General features: G+C 38.8%; 1 protein-coding gene across 2 annotated transcripts in view; it reads right to left on the minus strand.

The window, feature by feature from the left end:
* lrfn1 (leucine rich repeat and fibronectin type III domain containing 1) overlaps positions 1-23,487 on the minus strand; it is a 147,847-nt gene that overhangs the window by 49,760 nt on the left and 74,600 nt on the right. For both annotated transcript variants that reach the window (XM_036001400.1, XM_031296367.2), the window contains one exon: positions 16,194-16,246. The gene's annotated coding sequence lies outside the window, so the exon portion shown is untranslated. The remainder of the gene's footprint in view (positions 1-16,193; positions 16,247-23,487) is intronic.

Below are 23,487 nucleotides of genomic sequence, written 5' to 3' on the forward strand. Positions count from 1 at the left end.
CAACTTGTGCAACAGCTGCAAGTGGGCTATGTCACTTGAACGTAAACAGATGTCGTATTGGGCCACTTGAAACGACTGATGCGGTTATTCTTCTTATGAGTACAGTCTGGCTGGATTACATGCATGCATTGTTTTCTGGTGAATCATTTGAGCATGTGAAGACAATTGTCCCAGCACACGAATGGCAGACTCCGCCACTTATAATAAAAACTACTACACAGAGAGGTAATTATTGAATGTAATAAATACAATAAATCCCCACCATAAATAGTATCAAAAACGAGGTTTGACTCTCAAGGATTATAGCTTGAAATCTAGTCTTAAAATCTGCAGGGACAACCTGACATCCTGCAAGAATTTATTGTCATATGCCATGTTCCAAAGTCATGACCATACATCTGCAAAAATTGACTGAGCCCTCAAACAGTATAGACAGCTGGTCGTGGAGATGTGAGCATTAAAACTCTAAGACATGCTTCACAGAGGCGGCATTCAACCATCTTCCCTTTTCCTGGCAGTCACTACAGCAAACCCCACATCAGCATGAAAGAAGGAACAGCAGTGGGGAAAAAAATGACATGCTGTGCTGTCTAGAGAGAGATGTCCTTCATGGGCTTCAATACAGCAAATGGTGTTATTATCTATGAGCACTGCATTCTGTTATTCCTCTCCCGCCTCTATCTCTGTTTCTCTGCTTGCACTGTGATGAGGAAGGAGCCATATTTCTCCTTGTTATTTACATATAGCTGTAATAATCCTCGCGCTCCTTCCCCTTCACATTCATTTTGATATTCTACAGTATTTACGATTGCAGGCTATGCGGCGCATACGCAATCCTGGCGGAGTGTAATGAATAAATTAAGCATTAGTGTGAAGGCAGAGTCCTACTCAGAGGTCACATGTATTTTGCTGCAATTTTAAAAACAGGCGGATCACAGAGGAATATGGCAGGAGAATACGTCCAGTCAGACGCAAGTGAGCGGCTATAAATGTGCGGCCATCGGGGAGAACCTGAATAATTTATAGCTCTTCTTGTTGTGCTGCACAATCAGAGGAGGTTTATTTCAAACAAAGGGAACATGATGTCTGTTATGAATGTCTGTTATGCTTTGTCTCACCCTGTCAAGTTTGTACTCCACATTTTTGTTTGGTTTTAAATTTGTGATATTTGATCTATCAAACCGCTGACATGCAGTTGTAATTGTTGCAGCTGCATGTGCTTCATGAGCCGTTTACAAAATGAAATATATTTTTGTGAGTAGATCAGAAATATGCATTTCAGCGTGCTCTTAATCTCGCTACTCTCTTCTTGCACCATCCTGGGATGTCCCACTACGTCTGTCTCCAGAGATGCCAGGTCTCACTGACACAATTCTTCAGAGAAACTCACAGCGGGAACTGTTAAACATGACACATTTGTGAGACGTCATACTGAGAGTCAGTTTGCCTTTTCTTACCCAAACTCCACCCACACATTTATTATCTCTTCTGTAGTGGCTCCAACAAAAACATAGAATTTAACGTATATACAGTATGTAAAGTAAAATATACAAGAAAATGTGCGTACAGTATGTAAGCTGCCACTTTTTTTCTGTTGCGACACCTTCCTCTGTCTACAGCAAAATATTATTTCTCTGTGGTTTTGATCATAACCTAAGATAATTATAGCCTCGTGAGACCGTCCTGATCTCTCGAGCTCCAGTTTTCCACTCGCAGATCAGTCTAGCATCTTGAGATAGAGAAAATTTGGAGCCGTTCGCCAAACGACCGACCAATCAGCGTTGGTTTTGAGGCGGGTTTAGGTGTGACGCAATGAGAAGCGACTGTTAAGTCTAAACAACGTGGCGGCTTCCACGGATGAGATGAGCGTAGCTATCGCGCAAGTTTTATCCAAATTAGAAAGTATTCCTTCATTGAAAGAAGAGCAAAAAACGGCACTGGAGGCTTTTCTTGGAGGAAAAGATGTTTTTGCTCTTCTCCCGACTGGTTTCGGCAAGAGTTTGATATATTGTTGATCTGATTGGTTGATTTGGCCCGTCTATCACCAACATAGGTGGTGATAGACAGATGGTTTATCCAATCAGCTAACCAGTATTTTTGCCCATTCCCAAAAGTTCTCCAACAGAAAGTTCCCAGATGGATATACCGAGCAAATGCGAAGCAATCCATCTGGCGGAGTCAGGTTAAGATAATTAGCCTTTTTGCCTAAATCTCACACATTTACATTTTATAAATCAAAGGAGTGATGTCCCTGATAAATAAATGAGTAAAGTAAAAGTAAATGTTATGTCCATTTTGAAAAAAGAAGCTTTTATAAATGCATACAAAGTCGGCTATGAAAACCCCCATTTTCTTTGTTATGCCTCTGTCTTTCTGCTACAATACCCAGAATTCACTGCAAAATATGATCCCTCCCATGTCCTGATGCCCCCCATTCCCCCCTTACAAAACATGTGAATGTGACTCTTATTCTGTATTTTGGCATACTAACTTTAGTTTAAAAGTACAGTATGTGACAAATGTGATAATTTTCCACAACAGCTGAAGAATGGTTAAGGTCATTACAAATAATGAACATCCCCATAATTAATTTGCTAATTAGTTGCCATTTTAAGCGACCACATTCTTACTCATGTACTGTAGAAAGACTCTGTAGCAAACGTTAAGAAACACTTACTTAGCAGGTGGCTGCACTGCAGTGTAAATCCCTATACAAATAAAATAAAATAAACATAGGCTATACAAACAGATATTTTTTGTGAAATAAACAGATACGTACTACAGTAGCTTTGCATTAAAAAAATGTACACTGTATGTGTCAATGTACATTGTTTCTACTGACATTTCCAAACACTCAGGAACACTCAGGAATATTCAAATTTTAACAATCTCTTTTTTTATGCTCAGGTTTATTACAATAAGCCACTGCATGCTATCTTACTTGAGAGCTAACAGGTTGTCAGTAAGGTTTCTAATTTTAGAGACACCACCCTCAGAGGTGAGCCAACTAAAATTGAGGGAACGCAGCCTGCAGTTCAGGGTCAGCTCTCAAGTCACAGACGTCAGTGGGAATTTTTAAGTAAGATTTTCACATTACATTACAACCATAGCAGTTAGGGGTGCACGATATTGAAAAAATGTGATATTGCGATATCGATAATGAATATTGCGATATCGATATTAATTTCGATATTTTTAAACATATGTAAAATTACCAAAGTTATGGGAAAACGCATCAAAATAGATTTATAACAAATAAAACAAGTTTTCTTACAACACAAGGTTTATTGGTCCAACATGTGTCTACAGAACAGGACATGTTTTACTAGTTGGACAGTATTAAATAAATAAAGAGCATTTTTATAGAACAGGACATGTTGTACTGGTTGTATATACACTACAGTATAAAAAACAATGCAATGCACATCTGTTGGCTTAAAGCCAAAGTATTTCCAAGCTACCAAGGAGGAGGCATTACCCTACAGTCACATTAGCTACAAGAGACAGCTACCATTCATTTTCACTGGGAGTGGCCGTTTGGCCACGAGCGACTGCCAATCAGAGTGAAGGCAGCGTGACTTATGTCAGTGGCTCAAGTCGAAGAAAATAATTCAAGATGGCGGAAAACACTTCAGGACATCGTATTTATGTATATATCTGATATGTTTGGCATTTAATCTCATATATTGTGTTGCTTTTATCGAGAAATAAATACTTTTAAATCCAAAACATCGTTCTTGTGACTTAACAATACCTCTGAAGTAACTTTTAAGACGTGGTTTAAGGTAGCACCAGAGAATTTCTGTTTACTGTTGCCAAGCAACCAGGGGTAGGCTAGGCACGCCCAGGAGCACCCACAAGCGAGTGCATGTCGCTCTCTTTTGTAGCTAATGTGACTGTAGGGTTACTTTTGGCCTCTAATGTTTTCTTTCAATCTCTGTTATTTCGTCGTCTCCCAGAGCAACATTCATTTTCTTACTTTTGTGTTATTTTTGCTCCACTCTTCGCTCTCTCTTTAGCTCCTTTCTTTTCTATCGCTTCGTTTTATGGTTCTGCGGAGGCTCCACGCAGCTGATGTTTATACGTGCTCTGGTGTGTGCGTCGAGCATGTTGGTGTGTGTGGGTGTGGGTGGTAGAGCGAGGAAGAAGTGAGAGTGACGGACCGATTTTCTTCGGAGCGAGTAGTGACTCTAGAGTCTTAGTGAGAGAAACAAAGTTCTGTTGTTTCTGACCACGGTGGGAAATCTGGAGCAGGAAAAGTTAACCCTCTCCTTGATTTCATGTTGTTTATGGAGAAGGAGAACCAGGAAATGAGTCGGGGGGAAATACAATGCTACCAAGTGATGTGTATTTTTCAAGAGGTGCATCAAAGAGTATAGACATAACAAGAGGCTAAACTCAATGGAACTGCAGCTCCGCCATCTTGGACTGAATGTAACACAACGTTCTATTGAGTTTCGCCTCTAGTTGCTTCTATACTCTTTGGGTACATGTCGGGCGGGATGCAACGCAAACAAAATATCGCGTAATTATCGCAAGACCTTCGGTATAATATCGCGCAACGTGAAATCGCGATAATGATATTGAGTCGATATATCGTGCACCCCTAATAGCAGTCGGACTGAAAGAGGCTGCTGATCCTCGGATAATACAGACTTGTCTTCAAGCTTGTCTTGGGAACGTAAATGTATGTGGATAGTCTATAAATACTTTATATAATGATACTACAAACAATACATATATGTAAATATAAAAAGTGATGAGGCATTAGCATATTTATTTGATCTTTTAAGAAAACACAGTTCCCACTTTTTGTACTCATTTAAAAATGAGAGGAGAGATTTGCATTATACGGTTGCTTTTAACTAAGATCCAAGAGGATCACATCCCATTTCGCTGCTTGTCTTTGGGATCAGACAGCAATTTGCTGCTGTGTGAGATGGCAAGTCTTGCTGCACTGCACATGTGGGCAGTGAATGAAAGGAAAGTTTGCTCACCTCTCCATCATAATCTGTTGTTCATCAAAAGAAATCTATTTTCTGACCCTTTTGTGCCTTTTTACTGGACTGCAAACTCTGACAAAGTGCCCGAGTCCATGCTCTTTAATGATGATATATGAGAGTTATCCTGAGGATGTTGTCAGATCAGGGGATGTGCTGTGGGTGTAAACCTGGGTGATGACACGTGAAGAATAAATAAAAAATATGGTATTTTTTTCCGTAATTCGAAAAGATTGTGATGGAGCACTGCTCTCAAAATGTCGGGAAACAATTGAAAGAAGTTGAGGTGCTTTAACTCTGTTAAATTGAACTTAACATTGACTATTACCGCCCATTCTAATGTGTTTATCTATAATTGGGGGCATCACAACTTAAGCCATTACCAGCAGAAGGGACCAAAACAGTTCAATACATTTTTCAGCCAAGTAATTTGTCCTGATAAGTTCTGAGTTTCAAGCAGCTGTATATGATACTTGTCCGTGATAAATACAAAATGCGGTGCAATGCTGTTGAACAAATTTTCCACAAACAGATTTTTGGTTGCATCTATGCCGCTGATGTAATTACGATTAATTCACAAATCCTCTGATACACACACTCCTAAAAATGGATTCCATTGTGTGTGAAATCTAGCCGTAGTTCAGCTTGTGTTGCTTTGACACAGTGCGTTTTGCAACATCCATTTCTCAAACTGACACAGAATGAAAAAGGGTTGCAGCCTCCTCCTGTTTAATTATAGCACCCTGAGAAAAGCAGCAGAAGCCAACTAAAGACATCAAAACAGCTATTTGCATGAAGAGAGCCTAATTTCAAAATGAGTCAAAGATCTATACTTTGGTGTGCGGATATTTTCAGCGCGCCAAATGTGTTCTTGTGGAGCAAAATGGTTAATCCAAGAGCTCTGCAATTTCACAAGATACTAGACTCATGTCAATTGGTTTTGCCTTTTCCTACTTTATAATAACATGAGAAAAACATAATTTACTTTAAAGCTACATTGTGTAAGAATTTCTCCCATCTAGCGGTGAAACTGTATATGACAACCATAGACTGTATATATTAATGGACAGAGCATGTGTGACGTCACCCATTGGTTTGTGGAGATCAGTTATCCGTCGTCGAGTTTGCGTTTATGGGCGCAGCCATCCTGGTTGCGGATGTGACGTTTTTAGACGAGAGGGCGGAGTGAGGGAGGAGCCATAGACTATTGGGCGGTGTCTGACTGTTTGTTTTTTTTGGAGTTGGCAACGCTGCTGACACTCTACGTTACCTTACACACGTTCACTGGCAATCTGGACGCAACTGCTGCTGAAAGCTAGCATACATAATTCGAGGTAAAATATAGCTTCGCTAGGTTTTAAATATATCTTTGTCCAATAGTTATATTACATATAAGATGAGTCACATTGTAAAGTAAATGTATCTGAAGTTACCATGTAAATTGTCTGTAACGTTAGCTAGCCACTGGTAAAACATGCTAACGTTAATTTTCTGCAAATCGAAGTTTACGTTGTCCTAATTTAAACGTAGTGTCAGCGAAATGCAAAACGGGGATTGTTAATGCTCATAATCAATAATCATTATCTAACGCTAAGTATTAGCAGATGTATAACAAAGTTTCTTAAAACGTTTGGTTAACTGTAACAACCATAATGCACTGATAATGTCTTGCTACTGTTTGCTCCATCAGTCTATGGTTGGCACAATTAGCCTTTACATGCTTTTAAGAGCTAACGTTAGCAGAAATAAGCTCATTTAACTAAATTAAAGTTACACTAAAGAACAATAGACTGTTGTTGATTCATCTGTATTCTCCCCCGATAATTAATGAAGTATAGTTACATGCTAGTGTGCATATATATTTAACTATGAGGGGCTCAAATGGAAATTGATGACTCTTTTTTTTCACAAATAGGAGTGTGGAGAGCCACGATGGCATGTGCACCCACCCAATACCTCAGAAGTAAGTCCATTTTCTCTGGCATCACCCAGAGATGCAGGTGGAGGGCTGTTAACAATCCGGGGAAGATCGACAAGGCTCGCAGGGTTTTTTTTCTTTTTCCACTGTGCATTACAGACAACCAACAGACTGTCACACTATGCTCACTTTAATTGTAAAGGCAGCTTCTATTTCTTTACCCAGGCATTTGGACTTGACTGAACAGAGTGCTGCACAAGTGTTTTAAGCTTTATATGTTAAGCTATATTTTTATATTGTGGTTTGTAATGTCAACCATTTCTACTGTAATTAACAATGTGACACTAGTGATTCAACTACCCTTTTTTTCATATGCAGACATGTCTTACCTTGACCCACAGCAGTGTTTTATGTGTGGAATGTACACTGGATTGTAAAAGGTGAACTACATTATTTAATTCATCAATTTAACCCCTAACCCTAACATAATCTTAAAAATATTGCCAGTGTTGTTTGTGGTTTATGTAGTTTTTGTAGTTAATGCCCATTTCAATGTGAAATAAAGGTCTTTCTAAAGCTACATTTGTTTTTCTGAAGCAACTATAGGAACATACACAATATTGTAGTCATACAAGAAGACATTGGTAATTTGATAGAATTTGTAATTGATTAAAAGTGTCTATTTTGGCTTTAATCAACAAAAATATGATTTCTCAAATGTTACCATACTTGAATGTTGACAAAGAAGGATCAGGGAAATGTAGTTTGTGCTTTTCTTGTGTCTTTATGTACTTGTCAATTTTAATCACCATGAAAACACTTCACCAAAATCCTTTTAGATTAATTTATAGACATATTTATTTTGACATACATAGTCAAGTGTTTAGTAGGTAATTGAAAATGCACTAGGTGCTGTTTAATCTGTGTAAGGTTATTGCAAATTCATTATAACAAAAGTATTATCACAAATTGTTGGTTGATTGTGGTAGATGAGAGGCAGCTGGAACCCAGACTCCCACCCTCTAGACTCCACTCCTGCAATAAGAGACAGACAGAGAGAGGAGAGACAGAGAGAGGGAGGGAGGAGAGACAGACAGAGAGAGGGAGGGAGGAGAGACAGAGAAGCTACCTAGGAGCAGCAGGCCTAACAGTAACATAAGAGGACACAAATATTACAGGACTCAAATTTTAAACCTCTAAATACCAATGACTGCTAAAGTGCTAAAAGTTGGTCTGTCCTTTCAGCAGAAGAAGCTGAACCGAAAATGATTTTCTGGCATCATTATAATCAGAACACATTTGAGAACTTTGGATGTGGTCAATGCAATCTGTTTTCCACAACAAGATGAATGGCACCAAATACGCTGCTCTATACACCAGGTCTTCCCTCTGGCTCTGGTCATTCAGTTTTCAGTGTGGATACCTTTGTAAAGACAAACATGTAGTTAAGAGATGGTAGATCACAATGAATTATATTAATATATGAGCTTGTACATGAAGGCATGCTTCAGTTGAGGACATGCAGTATTAAGTAAACATACTCCTACATGTCAAATTTATCTTAGACAATGTGTATTGTACGCAACACTTACATTACTTACATTTTAGTAATAAACAGAATTTGTAAATATAGATTGTAACATGTATGTGACTCATCTTAAAACAGACTAATGTGCTGACAGAAGGTCTTCAAATAGATTAGCAGACACAACTACAGTAAGTGGAAGAAAGACCTCAGTGTAACAGCATCAACAACAGTGGTTAGTAACTCCTGCAACAGCATGCTTGTTAGGTACATTAACAGTCTGAAATAATGTATTTAGATTTTTGAGAAAAGAATATTGAACCTGGTGCTTTATACAATACATTTGGCTGCAGAACTGAAGATTTTTCAAGATAGAACACTTATGTAACTTTACAATAATATATATATTTTTTCATGTGCGACATTTTATTGCAAAAACGGATATTCTGGCCTACTGCCCCGTCCGTCGACGCGCTCCAGCGCGGCTTTGTCCGAGGTGAGGGTGACGGTGATGCTGTGTGGGTGTCTGTGCCTGTCCTTCGGGCGCCTCCGGGTAACGTTGCCCAACTCTCGGGCGGGGTACATATATTTCAGTATATTCAAGTAAAAGCATCTCCATCTCCGTGTCCCGTGCGAATGCCCCACACAAAACTCAGATGTGAGGGGGTACTTTCTAAATCACACGCGGTCCCAAAATGATTCTAATCCCGTACGAATAGGATTTATATGAATTTGCACTATAACGTTAGCTATATCAGGCTTTGACTTTAAGCTAACATTACCATTACATGCGCATCGATTAGCAATAACATCACATATGGTTAAAAACAGATTACCGGCGAGACCGTTGTGCATACCTACTGTATACGACTGTAACGTTAAATATATTAATTTTAATCCGCTTATACAGTCTGGTCTGCATAACGTTATTAGTTAGCCCGCTAGCTTGGTTAGCAAGGTGCAATCTAGCTAGCTAACTGATATTCATTGGGATACTAACGTTGGCTAACGAAAAACGGTATTAAAACAAAATGTAACGTTACTTACCGGAAAAACTGAACTGCCGACTCCTTTGAGTGTCTTGTCGTACAACCGAACGTTGAACAAGACATTATTAGGCGACCAACTGTCACAGTCACGAAGACGAAAGCTGGTCAACCCCCAAAGTGAAGTTTACATGCCATGGATAAGCTTTGCTAAACCTCTGTCATGATTGACAGGCCGCGAACTGTCAATCACATCATAGCCACGCCCTAAAACATCCCCTGCTTTATCGCCGATTTTAAAATCAACGAGACCATAATTCAAAAAATGAACATCATTCTATGTTGCAGAAGACTTAAAACTAGCGATTGAGAATATAAACTCTTAATTGAAATGTTTACTGAGGTAATAAATCAAGTGAGAAGTGGGTCATTTCGCCATAGACTTCTATAGAAACGGACCTCCTTTTTGCAACCGCACGTGTCGCCCCCTGCTGGAATTCAGATAGAATGCAGGTTTAAGGCACTTCCGCATTTGCCGCATTTTGCTGAACCGGATGCGCTGTCCACTAATATATACAGTCTATGATGACAACCAACTGAATATTACTTTCCAGCCCTTCCCATTCCGATTTAACTGCTACGATGGCTGAACCCAAAATTAGGTCTTAGTATCTCCATCGTTTACACGCAGCTGTTCTAGCCACTCCAATATTAACTTTGGTCTTGTTGCTTTGCCTGTCGCGTTGTCGTTTTAATTCTCTTTTTCACTTCCCTGGCGAGTAATCTCCCCCTGGCATTCGTCATGGTGCCACTGAAGAAGGCGAAAGGCAGAGGTATGTCCCGCTTTGGCTAATGTTTTTTAAAGATGGAGGCGCAACATGCCGGCCGTCATTCGAGCAACTCGCTTGTATGTATTCTGAATGGCAGATTCTACGCGTACAAGAACACTTTGATTAGTTGGTGGAAGTAATTACACATGAATGAGCACATATTTGTGAAAGAACAAAGGGGGTTTTGCTAAGAATCAACTTAAAAAATTACACAATGTAGGTTTAAAACACACAGAAGGCTACAGGGACTGAAATCTTACACAGTTTAATAAAGAGTAATGAATGTTAAAGTGATATTCTCTCTTTTTCACACTTGAATACAAAAACATATCCTAGTCTGCACTGCTGCTCATAATCAATCATTAATAAAAATACTTTGCTTAGGGCTGGTTAATTATTAATAAACATTATGGTATTGATTTGATTATATACAGAAAACACTGTAGTTTTATAACCTGAGGTAATGCTTTATGAAGCCTTTGCCAAACTCAAGGCAAGTAGAACAGTTAAATAAGCATTAACAGCATCTCAGCTCAGTATCAGCACTGATTAAATTACATATTTATTTATTTACTTGTTAGTTTATTTTGCTGCAATCTTATGTTTCCATCAAAGGCATTTTAACTTTTTGTTTGTTTGACTTTGTTCATATACTGTGGCTGTCAGCGAGCAGTCTGAGACAGTGTCTGAGATTAGGATTAGGGTGATTAATTTAATTTGTTTTGACTACTGAATTGACAACTCTGACAATGTAAGAAAAAAAGCAATGTGTTCGTTTTGTATCCTAGTAGCTTGAGCAGGATGAAATCTAATCAAAATGCTTGTCAACATGAGTGTCATCCATCTATGAAGACACACTTTTTTTTCTCCAAATAAATGGCAGAATCATTGCAATGTGTTCTTTCAGGTTTTTTAACGCTGTTCAACGCCCTATCAATATTGCTTATATCTTATCGCTTAGTCATTTTTTAACCCTCACATAGGCTACAATATTCAACGATCTGTGGTGTATCTTTATGGTAGCAAAGTTCGCTAATGGTTTCTCTCATTAAAAACAACTCCATAAAGCAGACACATCTGCACTAACAAGGACATATGAAGACAATAACAAATGTATGAACCAGAGAGTTATTAATCGGTATCAACCCTGTGTTACACTCTATACTATGCAGTCTTTCTATGAAAAAAGCTTTTTAGTGGGAAAACTAATGAAAGTATTATCACCTGGTCCTCACATGTAATAAGATGTCAAAGGTGTCAAACTCATTTCCTGCACACAGTTCCCAACCAAAAGAAACCACAACCTTCTCAAAGAATATGATGATAATTAACATTCTCATGACCACATCATCAATTTGTGTTTAATTTAACAGCACACACTAAAATCCTTTAGGTGGCTAATGTGCTAAAAGCTTAATAATGAAAAAAAAAAAACTAATTTAATCTGTTTCAAAGAACCCAACCCGTCTTCACTGATAATGAGACAGTAAGATCTGGCATTTAAAAAGATTCCATTGAAAAATTAAACATGGCATTAAAAAAAATAAATTAAAAAATTTGATATTTTTGGCATTCTCCTATCTACAACATGTTTGTTCGCCATGTTCGCCATGTTTCTACAGAAGCCCTGAACGGACTTCTGTAAAAACATGGCGGTGTAACATGGCGGACCCCGTAAAAGAGACCCTGCTGTGTATGTAAATTGAAACAGCTCATTCTAAGGTAAGGTAACAAAAAACAATTGTTACTTGTGTTGTTGAGCTTTATGCAAATTGTTACATGAGGCTATTTGTTGTTGTGATGTCTTACTATGTATCATGTTTAATTTTATCTTCGGTGGAACTGCAGGACAGAGTCCAGAACAGGGACATTAAAGTATATCTTATCTATCCAAACACACACACACACACACACACACACACACACACACACACACACACACACACACACACATAGGACATAGGGTCCTCGATTTTAGAGTTAAATATTCCATTTCTGCCAACATAATGCCTTAAATCCAACACACTAGACCTTTGGGGAGGGAGTGTTGCCCGTTCAGGTCCCGTACAGCCCAAAGTACGGACTGTGGACTGATAGCAAAGGTGCCAGTTCACCTCCTGGGCACTTCCAAGGTGCCCATGAGCAAGGCACCAAACCGCCAACTGCTCTGGGCACTCATCATTTGGCAGCCCACTCACTCTGACATCTCTCCATTGCATAGGTCCTGACTCCTGAGCATGTGTGTGTATTATTTCAGGCCTGTGTGTGTAACTGTACCAACAGAGATGTTGCTGTAGATGTACGGTAAAGCCAGAGGCTTGCGGTTAAGCCAGTGGCCGCTTGATATTTGGACCTGGAGCCACCAAAAAGGATGAAGACAGACTCGTATTTTAGCAACCACTTCTCACATTTTATATAAAAAATAAAAATGACTTTATATTACAAATCATATAATAAATACGGCTTGTTGAATATGTGACATCACCAAAGAAGTCCAGATATGATAAAAAAAAATGTTTGTTGAGTAGCAAAATAGTTTGGAATTTGGACAATTTCCTCATATTTTAACTTTCATTAAAACGTTAGCTCTACGTATCTTCAGCGGATTAAAACAATGCCAGAGATCATATGCTCGCTGTGTGCTGATGCCAGGCTTCGCAGCGGGTTGTGGGTTCAGAAGATTGACATTCTCTCCTTAGCATCCATATTACATGTGAATCACGCTTTCCTTGCCCCCTCCCCTGCCATCTTTTTTCTATTTCTACCCAACTGCCAAATCACTGTAGCTGATATAGCCGATTTCTTGTGCAGAAAAGCATCCTGCAGGACTGACAGATCAAAGCAAGAAAAATCAATGTCCTGTCACGGTGCCACATTATGTAAACCCCAGCCATCTGAAAACGATCAGAATCAATATCTGCAACGTTTAGTGGCCATGCCTGGCGTGTGGTGTTGTCTTTCATACTGTATATGCTTTGATCTGGTGTCTGTGCAGTCTTGGGATTTTCTCCTACTTGTTTCTACTCCTGCACAAGCACACATACTTTATACACACATTATTTATTATAATTACAATAACACACGTTTGAGTTTAAAGTGCTTTACAGAAAAGGATGTTTAAAATCCTTAAAGGGGTGATAGAATGATTATATAGGGTATTTCACACAGTTCCTTAAGGTCTCCTAATAGGGTATGTAACATTGATTGGGCTGAAAATTGCCCGGTTGCTATTTTATGGGCCATTATGCATCCCTGTGTTTTCGCCCTATTTGGAACGAGAGTTTTTCTTCCATATATGGTATGCTCATGAATATTTAGATGAGCTGCACGCTGATTCGTTGAGGAACCACATACACATACATTGGAGACGAGACAGCAGGTCTCATATTTCAGACACTGCAATGTTTCGTTACTAAATTCACTTCTGAGACTTTTTTATGTGAGAAATCAACTATATAAAACTCAAATATGGGCTGTTTTACGAAAATTGATGACTAATTGCAAACTTGGTAAGACGTGTCGGACTTCAGGAGGTTCACACAGTCTGACGAGACTTCGCTCCATACCCAGGGCAAAGTCACTGTTTCTGGATTACTGGACTACCGGGGCTCGGGGCTCCGTGGAGCTGGCCGGCTGCCGGCATAACTATAGTATATTTACAGTTTGCATACCTGCAAACTCAGAAGGGCTGAAAAAGGTGACACATCCCCCCCCCCCCCCGGAGAAGAAAATAAAGGGAAAACAGGAAAACACAACATTTGCTATAAGTGGCGTGACGAAATTCAAACTCATACCTGCAAACTAGTCGCTTTTCGGCGAAAATCGTCGTTTTGAATGGGAAAATGTCATCCACATGAATCGTGTAGATCCAAATAGTTTTTATTTTTTTATTTTTTTTTGGGGTTCCAATTTAATGCATTTTTGTGAATGTGAGGGGTTTCGTTAGTTGCTAGTGTCCCTTCAATCCTATGGGTAAAGATCACGGCTAGCTGCAGACCCTGGAGCTCCGTCAGGGCCTCGGCATTTGGTAGTCCAGTAACCCAGAAATGGTGACTTTGCGCGGGTATGGAGTGCCGCGGGCTTCCGGCCGTGACGGAGATCCATCTAGCTCACAGCGAGCCGGGGTCTGTGAAGGTATACACGCTGGGCAGCGAGGCAGCACTGGCCGCTGTCACGTTAGCCTGCTGAGCTCCTGCTGAGCTCCTGCTGAACTGTGGCACACAGTCAGACAAAATATGCAATTAGCCATCCATTTTCGTAAAACGGCCCATATTTGACCTCTACATAGTTGATTTCTCGCATTAAAAAAGTCTCAGAAGTGAGTTGAGATTCACCCGTTTTCAGAGGCAGTTTCAAATTGTGAGATTTGCAGAGGAAAGGGGTGTCAATGGGATTTTGAGGTTCTATGTATGTCCTATTTACCCTCCAAACTGTCGTTTTTCAACTATGACGAGGTAAAATCGGTTTTGCATTCTATCACCCCTTTAAAGGGATTGTAAAGTCTTACAGATGATTGTAATAAATTACTCTTGACGCGTTAGACCACAGATAAGATAGCACTACTAATCAGTAAGTGCAGTCCTACCTGGTGATTACTGTAAAACACAAGAAAACTAATTCAGCCAGGGTATATCAAGTTACATACTTTCTTTGTGCTCACATAATAACTTTTGTTTTAGAGCTGGGGAAAGTTGACACACAATTACCACTGTAGTGGGTTTTCATGACATTGATGAAGCTGTTAGTAAAGAGCTGGAAAATCCACAACAAGTCAAATATTTCGCTTCCATCACAGACTTTGGACTTCTTACTGAATGGAGCAAGAAAGAACTTTAGCAGGTTGTCAAAAATAAAGCGAATGGGAAAACAATAGCAGGGGAAAAAGTAACACCACAGTACAGCTTGGATGTTCTTTTGTCATTAAGAATTCCCACCCATGCTTTTTTCAAGAGGTGATAATGTGGTCTTGCAAGACTTTTAAAAAAGGAAGCACACACGTGGCACCTGTTCATGCTGGGTTTATGTCATGTGAGAGTACAGCAGTTGAAGAGCTGCCTTTGTCTGTCTGCAAACATAGATACCTACAACGTGAAGCACACAACAGCAGCAGCAGCACATTGTAGACATTCAATGCTTGATATGTCCTTGATGGCGGCTCTGTAAATAATTGCTTCACCACTGGATTAATAGTGGAGAGAGAACTTCCCTTCACGAATAAATATTTAGCCCACAGTATGAAGCAAATTCCCTTGAAGATCTATAACCAACCACAAATTCCTGTGAGGAATATCAATGCCCGTTCATCAGTTTATCAAACCATCTATTGTATGTATTCTCAATCCGTGTTCACAGCAGCCCAGGGTGTTTTCTGCTGTTCATCAGAGGGGCTGTTTTCCCTATTGAGATCAGAAATGAAATCTGCAGGAGCAGAGGATGCTGGGTTTGCTGCAGGGTGGCGAAGCAGTAGCTCTGATAATGGAGCCGACTCCCATTGCGCAGGCTACGAGGCAAACAGCCGTGGCGCCAGCCCAACCCTGCCTATGTGAGAGGATAGCTAACAGTGTCACTGTGCGGAAGCTCTCTCTCCCTCCCTCTCTCTCTCTCCCTCCCTCTCTCTCTCTCTCTCTGCGTGTGAACATGTGGTTAAATCTGCATGTGACAGAGAGGAGAGGAAAAGAACAAGATGTAGAATACGTGGGAGGAAAAAGGGGTAAAACTGTAGGGTTTGCCTTTGTGTTTAATGTAGTGAGAATATGCATGCATGGCGAGTCAAACATACTGACCCTGTGGAGTGATCGATGATGGGCTCAAAGCTTCTCTCTTCTCTCCCTTTGCCCCATCACTTTCTGCCCATGTTCACGTTCTGGATGGGTTATGTGTGCTGGAATATTATGTAAATGTGAAGAGGGTTTTAATTTCAATTTGGGAACTCACCAGAATATTGTGTCGTTTTTGGATGCTCCTCACAGGGTTCACTTCAAAGCAGTCTGCAGAGAGAAATAAACGGTCACATCTTAATGTGCAAGCACAAATAACATTGGGGGCCATACGGCACCAGTTGTAATAGTGTCAGAATCATAAAAAAAGGTTCAATTTATAGTTCAATCTTTGATTTCATCCCAGACTCAATACAAATGATTTGATATTTCTGAAGCAGTGGAACAATCTTTTTCTGCCCTGAGCCTTTCTTCCAGGGGAATTTAAAAGAGGAGGAATTGAAGCAGACATTTCATTTTACCTGCCTCCTTCTTAAAAGATGATTTCCTGCTTTATACGCATTACTAATATTTCTCTTTAGCCTGTATAATAATTAAACTTGGATTGTACACTGGAGCACTCCCGTTACCTTGTGGTCAATTTTTACTTTCACATATGTTTTTTTTTTTTTTTTTAATCACAACTATTAAATGCAATAAACAAATTCAATGAATAGAATCTGTTCCTTTGTGCTGTACAGTAAGTTATGGGTTCTTGTATAATGTGTCATTATATAGTGTATTATTAGATTATCATCAATAACAAAAACTATGCATCCACCATACCAAGTTAAATAAAGCCAATGATTGTAATAGAATGACAGAGACATACCATACAGTATGTGAATATAATGTTTTTTTTTTTTTTTTTAAATATTATACTGTATGTGAAATTATTTGCAGAAAAAATGCAGAAATACATCCAAGTTAAAGGAGAATTCCGGTCGATTTCAACACGTAGCTCTGTTGTTAGTAAATTTGGAGTGCTATCAGTAGTGAGAAAAAAACTAAAACGAAAAGTTTTTTTAGCCTCTTAACATGTTCGAAATGTCATTAAAAGTGCCTACCCATGTGAAGTGATTCCTTCCGAGTGAACACAGTGAATCTGACAGCAGTAGATGTGAAAGAAATGCAAAAAAGTTGCGCTAATTCAGCTCTGTTTAGTTCTGGTGTTGAGACGGCAAGACTTAGGGACCGTCTACAAACTACAACACCGAAAAGAGATACAGCAAAAATATGTATTAATTTAATGATTAAATAATGTAGTGTCTCCAAACTTACCTCAATTATAACTTGTCTCCTGCTAGTTGTACTACAGCACTTACTTTAAAAAAATTATGCATTTCTTTCACATCTACTGCTGTCAGATTCACTGTGTTCACTCGGAAGGAATCACTTCACATGGGTAGGCACTTGTAATGACATTTCGAACATGTTAAGAGGCTAAAAGCACGTTTAAAACTTGCCCTGTTTCAGTCTCCTGGGTGCAAACTGTAGCAGGAGGATAACACGGTGTAGGCAACACAGATTGTTTTTGTTTTTCTCGCTACTGACAGCACTCCAAATTTACAACCAACAGAGCTACGTGTTGAAATTGACCGGAATGCAAATCCAAATGCAATCCACTGCTTCAACAAGCTCCACACTGAACATAGAGTTGAAGCTAATATATGGGTGGTACACACACAAGCAACTACATTATGTTTAATTAGCCCCAACTTTTTCTGCCGTTAGATATTAACACTTACCGCCTTCAAACCAAAAGGCCAAGGTGTTTAACAGCTTTTTACAAATGGATGACTTAAAGGAAGGGAGATGACAGACAACTAATTTTCTATCACAGGCCCATATCATGGCAGGAAAATATTGTTGTATTTGTATCCAGTTTATTTAAAGATGTAGTAAAATCAAAAATACACTTTTCTTATAGTGTCCCTATGCTAATTTTGGCGCTAGCTTGACATATGCCAGATAAAGTTTTTTATGAAAAAAAAAAACATTTTTGAGCATTTATATATTACGTTAAAAATGCATTGTTTTATTTTCTTGTAAAACTAATGAAAATATTTTTGATGAGTCATCCTACATTTGGGGGACATAAATAAAAAAAGTAACCCATCAAATGTAATTTAGCTTCCAATAATAACTGGTGCAGATTTACGACTTGAAATTGTTAGTAACTTTTAAGTCCTTGATTTTAAACAGGGGCAGACATAAGCAGGCCTCTGCCCAATAACATTACGGAATTTTGTTGCCTTCTCTCGCTGACTTTATTATGTTTTCAAATATTTTTAAAATGAGATTCTTGTGAAATGGGTCTTGAAGGCTATATTCATGATATAATACAAAAAAGACCAACGTTTAATCATCTCCGGTGCAGTGGTTTCATGCACACCTAGGTTTGAGTTGCATTAATCTCACAGGATGAACCGAACAAAACAGGTTAGGTGTAAATCGTGTCCAGAGTATACAAATAAACTTGGAACTTGTTTTAACCACTGCAGTACTCTACAGTATTGTACATAGGCTAAAACAATTCAATGGCGCCGCAATTTATTCTCTCTCTCCCAAGTGCACAACTCAAGGCGTACATGGAGCTATCACAGTTAATTGAAGCTTTTGTAGATGAAGAAAAAGGGACCACTTTCCACCTTTTTTTTTTTTTTTAGGAATACAACTGACAACAGAAGAATAGCTCTGATTCTCCTCTGTCAGATTTAATTGCCAAAGCAACGATCTTAATCAGGATCTCTACAATCCTTTTTTTTTATCAGCCCCAGCCAAAGCAACACATGGTGTTTGACCAAGCAGGACATATTTACCAACCCCAACTCCCACTCCTTCTAAGCATAAACAAGGTGGGCCCTCCACAAAAGGCCCTGGCATTGAGAGCAACATACAAAGGTTGCTCAGTAAGCCATCCATTACATCCAAAAGAGACATGCCTCTTCTTCTTCTTTAATGTCTTGTTCGCAACTCACTTCCTACCTACAAGAGCTCCCTTAAGATCTAGGTTTACATTTTTGTGAGACTTGTCCTCGAGCAAGATACATTCCTCTTCTATATGCGCCGTACACCTGTGACTCTTATACAGTTCAAAGTAGGGTTGCACGATATTGACAAAATGTGATATTGCGATATCGATTATGAATATTGCGATATCGATACTAATTTCAATATTTTTAAACATATGTAAAATTACAAAAGTTATTGGAAAACGCATCAAAATAGATTCATAAGAAATGCAACACAAGGTTTATTTCAACTGACAGTCATATTGGACTGGTACAACATGAATAAATAAATAAATAAATAAATAAGGACCATGTCTACAGAACAGGACATGTTTTACTGGTTGGACAGTATAAAATATATAAACAAAGAGAACAGGACACAACTTTCGCTTCTCTGATTCGTTCCCTTTTGTTGTCTCTATTTCTTCACTTACACTGTCACGTTCTGAAAATATGCACACACGTGGTACGCTCCATAGGGCTTGTCACGTAGTGGACCTGTGCGCTGACATGCACCAACATGTGCAAGTGGCACGGTAACTGGCCAACGAAATGATGATCATTACAGCATTTCAAGCAGGCTCAAAATCAAACCCAACTAAGCCACACAGCCAATGGACCGGACGCAGCACTCCATAAAATAAACTAAATATTGCATATTTATCGCGAGACTTTCAACATAATATTGCGCAACGTGATATTGCGATGATATTGAGTCGATATATCATGCACCCCTAGTTCAAAGTAGTACATCATACTATATTTCCAAAACAAAACTAGCTAGAATTAGCCCTGAGGTGAGGTGGCACTACCTGTGACAAACGCAAAAGTGCCTTTGCGTCTCTTCTTTATATGTTCTGGTCGTGCACTTGCCTAGCTAATTTTTGGAAATCAGGCTTCCAAACATTTTCAGAAATCTTGCCCCATTAAGCCTAACCCTCTGACTACTGTCTTTGGCATTACCTTACTACTAGAATATATTTTGCCTAAAACTAAACAAGGTATGCTGTGCTGGCCTTCACTTCTTTACTGGCTTTACCAGCTATACTATTATATTACTATTCAAATAGAGAGATGCTGCCCCTCCCTCTCACCCCCACTGGACGTTTTGCTATGTTTGTTAAAAATTTTTGCTTCCCTCAAAAGTCAGTCAACAAAGCATTGGGCACTTTTCTATCCTTCTTTGAGAAACCAGAGACTGTCGTCTCTGAGAACTGCTCCCAACTAATATCATTTTACTGCTACTAATTATTTATGTATTTTTAGTGTTGTGGGTTTTATTTATTTATGTTTGTATGGTACATCAGCTGGATGCCTGGGGTTGGGTTAAGGAGGGAAAATGTAACTTGTGCAAGATGTTTATTCATACTGTTCCACACAGTTTATTGGCGTTTAATAAATACACCTTGAAAACAATAGGTAATATTCATTGGGTGCACATTTAGCTGGTGTTATTACGGAATCAGTGCTATATGATTTAGTGTGGGTATTTTGTTAAGTTTTTAATACAACTTAAATCCTTTACTTTCAAAATGTCATTACGTAACGTCCAACGGCCAGTTTTCAGACTGACCTAAGACAGTGATGTGAGAAGTACAATTTCACGCATATCGCACTTCACTGAGATGTCCATCTTAGGTTCATGTTCCCTGAAGCATCCAACACTGAGGAACTGATTAGAACATGCTGCACACGCACGCACACTGCAAATATCACCGGAGCTATTCCTGCCGCTTTAGCTGTAATCTTACATATTGTGACTGCATGCTAACTGCCCCTCCATCTATTCATCAAACTCCCACGCAGACACAGCAAACACATTCATGTATGCTGCAAGCACATATACTTCAACTGAGTAACAAAGCAATTAGATTTGTGAGAGGATTTTCTTCTCTACATTTTAGTTATTGATGTTTACTAATTAAAAACGCTGGTGGTGGGATGTGTGATTTGCAGGGGAGAAAGGAAAGGTTGCATACTCAAAAACAAAATCGTTTTTTGCTCCAAAACATCCATCCTTTAACCATCGAATGTCATTAAGCTCACATCCAGCCTTTTTTGCATTTGTGCCAATGCTAAAGGATTATTAAACCAGAGGACTAGCAGCTGTTAAAGCATACCTGGTATAATTAAAAACATATAGGGTTAAACAGTATTTTCATTATCAATTAATCTGCCTGTTATTCTATTGTTATTTTCTTCAATGCTGTGTAACATTTCGAGCACCAGGCTCTTCCTCAGACTTCAGACTATAAAGTGTCCAATATAATCTTACAGAGCCCGAGGTGAAATGTTCAAATTACTTGTTGTATCCGACCATCAGTCCAAAATCCAAAGCTATTCACTCCACTATCATATATGGCAAAGCAAAGCTTCAAATCCTCACATTTTAGAAGAAGGAACCAGAAAATAATTTCATAGTTTTGCTTGGAAGAAGGACTTAAACATTTAGTAGATTATGATATATTTAAAAATCGCTAATTATTAATAATCAATTAACCAGCAAATAGTTTCAGCTATAAAACAATATCACAGCTTTAGATTCACACATCTACTGTATACAAATGCACTCTCTCATATATATATATACATATATATATAAGGGCTGTCAAAATAACGCGTTAAAAAAAATAACGCAGATTAATCCATTCCATCTTGACGTTTGACCCAGAGCCATTCTAGCCACCATTGGACTGTAAAATGAAGGAGGGAGACGAGAATGTTCTGCCTGGATCATTAACTGCAACATTTACTTGTAAAAATCTTCTTCCTGCCAACCCTGGCTACCGAAATCTTGTGCCAATGATATGTCGGCACTTCTCTCTGGTGCTCTGAAGGCAACACAAACACCGCTGCATGTGATGCTAGTTAACACTATACTCGACAGCAGCTAACGTTAGCCTACCACTAGCTAGTAGCTGGATTAAACACGGTTACAATGCTGACAGCTAACGCTGAACGGTGTAAAGTGTGACTGTGTTTTACTGTAGAGGACTGTGACTCAACAGCGGGATGTAACAATCTGCAGCTGCCGAGCTGCCGTCGGAAAAACAACACAGACGGTGCGTTCAATGAAACTGAAAAAAAAAGCTTCGTGGTGCGTTTGAAGTTATTGTAAATGTCCTTGGTGGTTGTTTTTGTCGTTCAACAGCAATTTACTAGTGAAATAAGTTATTGTTATTGTTATACATTATTATTAAATCATTTAATTTTGACCATATGGCCTTAGCAATAAACAAGCCGTTCTTTAATGTCACCAACTGTTTTTTAGTACCCTTTGTTTTCTTTTCTTTTTTTACTTATCGGTTCAGGCACCGTTAATTATGTATGCGATTAATTTCGATTAATTAATCACAGAGTCTGTAATTAATTAGATTTTTTTTTAATTGATTGACAGCCCTAATATATATATATATATATATATATATATATATGTGTGTGTGTGTGTGTGTGTGACTGATGATTTACACATGATTTATGATTCATTAGATACTAAAACTGCAGCTGTCAGGGTGGGTCTTTGCTTTTACCTATTTCTTTCTAAACCCAGTGTAGAAACCCAGTCTTCTCATTTGCAGCCATCCTCAAGGACAAACAGCTATTTGTTCAGAGTTTCAGGACCTCGGAGCTTCAGCACACAGGGTGAGGGGGGCGTTTGGAGAACTGTAAGCTTGGATTATTTCCACAGTGACAAAATGGATGTTTCCGTTGACTTCACTGATATTTCAGTGCTTTTGAAGATGGGCATTCGACAACAAAAACAGCTTTATACTGAAAACTGAAACATGCTATTCCTTGTATTTTGCAATACCTGTTTGTCTTTGGTGTGTGATAGTGGTGTGCATAGAAACATTATCACCTCTCAGTCAAAACACCCTCTAGAATTGTTTATGAAGAGTACAGGGCCTTTGCTATTGCAGTGTCTAATCCATTTGTGAAAATGCTAGGCATACCGCACATCCACTTCTCTATTATGCCTGACTTGCCACAAGGCTAAAATAAACATTCTGAGGACAGGACCCGCATTGCTATTATAAAACCTCCAATCAAAAGCAAATAAAGGAACATATTTAATGTTGGGCCATGGTGAACTTAACCAGTTGGATGAATAGTGGCGAGAAGCTAGCCTATAGAGTGTGAGTAAGGTCGGGTTACTCTGTCTGTATAATCCCCCTCTCTTGAATCCATCACTGGAATACAAAACAAGAAGTCACATTTTGAGAAAGGAAAGGATGCGAGAAATACCTGCTCTACTACACTGATGCTTTTTTTAAGTAATAAAGAAATAAAATTGAAAAATGGGCCATACCACCATCACTTTTTTTTTTTTTTTTAATTGTTCCAGATGTATGAGTATATTATAGAGTCCAGGGATTTCAAAAAATGTTTAGGAATAAATACGGGCAAACATTGAAAAAAAAAAAAACTTAATTATTGTCATTTTAACAGATTTAATCC

The sequence above is a fragment of the Sander lucioperca genome, chromosome 5 (assembly GCF_008315115.2).
Source record: "Sander lucioperca isolate FBNREF2018 chromosome 5, SLUC_FBN_1.2, whole genome shotgun sequence".
Classification (NCBI taxonomy): domain Eukaryota; kingdom Metazoa; phylum Chordata; class Actinopteri; order Perciformes; family Percidae; genus Sander; species Sander lucioperca.